The following is a 5,241-nucleotide window of genomic DNA, read 5'->3' on the forward strand; positions in this document are numbered from 1 at the left end:
CATTACGCTTTTTTGCGCGTATTTAAGTTTTCTAGCGCAAAGACGCAGGGAACAAGCTATTGCTATGGGAGTAGGTATAGCCTGGTCACAGGTGCATTTTGACGCGTATAGCCATCCTTGACTTGTGAAACGCACTTAGTCCATTCAGTGGTGCGATGAGAGACCGTTGCTCCAAACGCCCACTGTACCTGTCGTACTTACTGTATTTACTGAGCTTACTTTACTTTTTACTTAATTTCTTCACAAGCACACGCACACGCGAGGGGGGGGGGGGTCCCATGTCTTTGATATACATGTATAGAGTCTGCTTCAACTACCGATATTTATTATCGATCACGTGACGTGGAGGAAAGCAGAAGCTTGCCCCCCCCCCCCGGAAAGAATTTCTGGCTACGCCCCTGATAGCTGCGCCTCCTCCCTTACAAAAAATTCTAGTAACTTTCAATTAAATTTTTTTAGACAAATGTTATTAAAACCTACGAACGGTCTATTGAAAGTTCTCAAACCGTTTTTAAACTTCCTAAGTACTTCATACCAACATCCTGTCGACTATTGGCCACCGATATTCAATTAAAATTTCATTTACAAACTTTCTTGAAACGATGAATGAACATCCTTCAAACATTAAAAGCAGGGCGTCTTTTTACTTCTTAGAAACATCCTAGCAACTTTTTTTCAACTTTTTGCCGTTCGCCCTAGAAACATACTTGTAACTTTTTTCCAACTTTCTGTTGCTTGACCTAGAAACTTCCTAGTAACTTTTTTCCCACTTTTTGCTGTTCGCCCTAGAAACATCCTTGTAACTTTTTCCCAACTTTCTGTTGCTTGACCTAGAAACATCCTAGTAACTTTTTTCCTACTTTTTGCTGTTCACCCTAGAAACATCCTTGTAACGTTCTTTCAACTTTCTGTTGCTTGCTCTAGAAACATTCTTGTAGCTTTTTTCCAACTTTCTGTTGCTCGCCCTAGAAACATTCTGGTGGCATTTATCGACATTTTCCAGCATTTTTAAAAAATTGTCTGGCAGTGCTCTGATGCAACCTTGAACATATAAAAGTATGTACCTGTTAGTGAAACACACCAATCTTTTCAAACACTGATGTTTATTTTCCAACCCTTTCATACATGCCCTAAGAAGCCACAAGCAAGCAGTGACTATAATGTGGTCTGGATATCTCCCGTGTTCTTGATATCCCTCTTGCTGCAAGCCTAAAGGAGGAAAAATACAATAATAGTTAGCCTTATGAATTGTATCTGGTCAAGATAAGCATGATGCAGTCATCCACAAGAATTTGACTTCGAATGACCCACAATCAAAACGAAGATTTCAACTGACTGCCTTGCCACACATACTTAGAATGGCATTCACACCTCTGGGGTGCAAAGCTTCTTTTTGGCCGACGTCCTTGTGGGTATTGGAACGCCACCCAAAAAGTGACTGAAGCATTGCTGAAGCAAAACTGCTGCACATAATATGCATGTGTTACATATAGGAATCGTACACTTGTATAAAGTAGCTGTAAATCAGTTGCAGTAAAGATACTCAAAGTTTTTAGAATGGCTTCAGCGAGATATGCCGAACTCAATAAATGTGATGACATGCATAAAGCACTTTTTGCCTAAACCATGTCTTTAGGTGGTAGAAAACATTTTTATAGACCCTCTAGTGCGCATTATTCACAGTTTCAAAACTCAATTTGCTAAAACCACAACAAATTATTATATTAAAAAGTGACTATTTCAATATTTCCACCAAGTGCAGGGCAGCTTGAGCATGAAGCAAGGTTCCTTGTGACATCTCAGTAAATCTGAGGTAGTGAGCATGTGGTACCACAAACAGATGCACACATGTTCTGGGCAGTAGTAAGCACTGTTACCATGTCACTGGAAGCTTGTGTATTAGGCAGCTGACAAGTAATATGAAAGAAAAGGTAAAAAAGATTGTTTGCATTTCAGATAAGTGACAGCAAAGAACAAGCTTTATCCAATGTCAACTGGAGAAGGGCAGAGACACGCTGAAAAAAATGCCAATGTAAAGGCGAACGCTCAGTCTTCAGCTGCACTGTCGTGGCTTGCTACTGCCCGCAGAAAAAAAAGTGCCCATGTAACGGTGAACACTCAGCATTCAGCTGCACTGTCGTGGTAGCTTGCAACTACTGCGCTGTGCAGATTGTTGTGATTTAGCAGTTTGCGTTACCACCTCAAATTTCTCTAAAATACAAAGGAGACCAGCTTCCTGCTTGAAGCCAACCTGCACTTCGGGTGCATATTGAACTTGTCACATTAAAAGGTTATTGGTTAGTTATATGCTTGAGGAATTACCTTCTCGTACTGTGGCTAGGGATTCAGCAGCTACCTAATAAAGACGAAAATCTTGCTGTTTGTATGCTAATTTTAGGAGATGAAGTACGGTACGCAATACGTAAGTGTGAGCGATTAGAGGGAACAATATAGGCGCACAGGCAATAGTGTGAGAAGTGAGCTTCACAATACTCCATAATAAAAATGACAAAAAGATACACATCTCGAGACCTCGTGCTTCTCAATGATTATCTTAAAAAGGCAAACTGACTAGATTAATGTACAGTCTGTACAGAGTTCATCATGCAGTTACTCAAGTCAGGGTTATATTTAGCTCAGAGGAGGCTAGTTAAAGATAAGTTCATTAAACTGAGCGCCCCCCAGATGACCAAAAGTGATATGCAAGTGATTAGCCACTAGAAATCATGAAAATGGCACATACAGTAAAATGATTGCATATTACAGAAACATATCCTACAACACACAATGCAATGACAGTTTTGTACGCACCTTTGTAAAAGCACGCAGATCAGGTGCTTTATAGTGGTGCTCTCCAGCTTGCAGCAGTGCTGCAGGTTCCTGTGGGATGCCTCCAGAATCCGCACAGCCTTCAACTGCAATGAATAATTTATTGCAATGTGAATCTGGAAACCTGTCATACTACATAATACTGAATTGCAAAGAGCCTCACACTAGCAGCTACATTAATGCGCGTCTCGTACGAATCTTTCCATTATATCTCAGGAGGTTACACAGTTATGTGAGATTCCATGCGGAAATGCAGCAAACATAAAACTACCAGAAAAATCACCGAAACTCAAATATGTAATAAAGCAAAAGAGCATTGGATTATGATAAAAAATATTGAGCACATGAAAAGTCTTGAACCCTAGGCCGTGTTTGTTTAGCGATGATATTCCTTCTTGCTCTTCGTCAGTGGTTTGACCGACGCGCCGCCCGTGTTATGAACTGGAATAGCCGGCCGTTCACAGTGGGTGGTAAGAGTCACGTAGGATAGAGCGCAAAGTAGCGCCACGAAATCGCAGCCCTTACTTTAATACTACAAGGCACAGTCATTACCTATGACTGGAAGAGCTGGCATACTGTTCTTTAGATGAATATGTATATATAGTAAAAGCCAGCGTCTGATTGGGATGTCTCGATTAAAAAGAAACCTCGTCATTGCAATATCTGCGTATATCTGCCTTGCAATATAGAACACGACAGGTTCTATAGTTCAATATAGAATACAGACAGGTTCTCGCGATGCGGGCTTTGAAAGTGAACTGTATACAAAAAAGTCTTCATACAAGCTAATATGTGCGCAAGCGTCAAACATAGCTATCCTGTGCCAACGCGTGAAGCCCATGACACATCGACGTATACACACCTGCAGTGTACTCGCGGAAATGCTTAAATATGGAATAATCTTCTGCCGGGAAACTACCCAACAAACAGTAACTTGCAGTGTTTCCATAATTGTGTTCCCATTCAGTCAGAGCTGTTGCGTTTGCGCACCGCTTATCAGCCGGCGCCCAAGTCTGGCTCATCTGTTCCGGACGATAATCTGTTTCGCGCATGTGCGCTGATATGTTTTCACTCGCCCTTTGATCACGGCGTTCCTTTATAAAGGACTGCGGATCACGCCGTTGGCGCTTCTTTTTGTACACCTTCTGTCGGCAAGCATGCCGCATTAAAAGTACTATCGTGAGCAATATGAGCTCGAACACGGGAGCGCGTGGAAAATAGCCTCAAAACCTAGATAGCGTCATACGTGGATGGCGCTGCCGAAACCGGAGGGGAAAGGAGGGGCGGCGCTCTTCCGCTAAATGTTGGCACTCCCGCTTCGCTAGCGTAAAAAAAAAAATGATAAAAGTGGCGTATCCGAACGCTCAGCCAACACCGCCTAGATTTAATACAAGCATGATTAAGCACCATATTATGGAAGTCTACGTCACAGCCGATATCTCAGCAGCTGCAGAGCTTGATGGGTCATTTGATGTAGCTGTGCGCGTTAAAGTGAATTGATATCACCGCTAGCGCGGCCAGTGACATGCTACAAGCTACCGTTTTGCAGCAATGGTATCGAGGCTGGAGTGTGAACAGCCAGCGGAAGCGCGGTGCCCTTTCCGATTTGTTTCCAAAAGCGGCCGCTGCAAATCGGCCGATGTAGGGTTTGAGGCTATTTTCCACGCGCTCGCGTGTTCGCGCTCATATTGCTCACGATAGTACGTTCTTCCTTCTCCCGGCTTGGAACCCAACTCGGCCAAACGTAACAGAGCAATCAGACGGGGTAGCATACTTCACAGGAAAATGCAAGTACGCGATAACATCAACAGAAGCTTTCGTAAAATTGCTTACTATATGTGCACCAGAAACATGGACCACTTACGCTCAGAATGTGCTCTGCTCTTGTTACACAAAGCTCATTACATGAACCATAAGCTACAACAACGCGCACAAGCGCCAAACTTGCTTACCTTTCAAGACGTAGTCAACAAACGCTCTTTCGTCTCACGGGTACCGTGGCACCAACTCTCTTTCGGGCGCAAACACTGTAGAGCTGCCGATGAACTACAGCACCACGAATGCACAACCTACAACAAATTCTTCCATACAATGAGATGAAGCCCCAGTACCAGGCTTTTCACGAGAGAGCGCAGGCAGGCGGAAACAAAGGCAGCTTGGACGGGCGCAGTAAGACACTGTTGACACTGGCGTATCGCACGAAACCCACGGCGAACAACGGCATTTCACGAGTCCACAGGTTGTGCGATGGTTAATGCACACGATAAGAAGCACATTTTGCCTAGGCACTTCTAATATGAAATTCAACTACCACCTCACTGCAACGAGCACTCGCGCACAGCCAACGTGGTCCATGCACTACAGCAACTTGGATTGGATTGGATTAATTGGCAGCAAAACACTGCAGCAGCG

The 5,241-nt window shown here is 43.5% G+C and overlaps 1 long non-coding RNA gene across 1 annotated transcript; it reads right to left on the reverse strand.

Moving 5' to 3' along the window:
- Nucleotides 1-1,091: 1,091 nt before the first annotated feature.
- On the reverse strand, nt 1,092-5,031 carry LOC125941794 (uncharacterized). The gene is made up of 3 exons (XR_007464613.1): nt 4,782-5,031; nt 2,812-2,915; nt 1,092-1,209 (listed from the first exon to the last, which is right to left on the reverse strand). It is a non-coding gene; the product is annotated as an uncharacterized LOC125941794 (long non-coding RNA).
- Nucleotides 5,032-5,241: the final 210 nt, after the last annotated feature.

This window comes from Dermacentor silvarum, unplaced genomic scaffold (assembly GCF_013339745.2).
Source record: "Dermacentor silvarum isolate Dsil-2018 unplaced genomic scaffold, BIME_Dsil_1.4 Seq323, whole genome shotgun sequence".
NCBI classification, from domain to species: Eukaryota; Metazoa; Arthropoda; class Arachnida; order Ixodida; family Ixodidae; genus Dermacentor; species Dermacentor silvarum.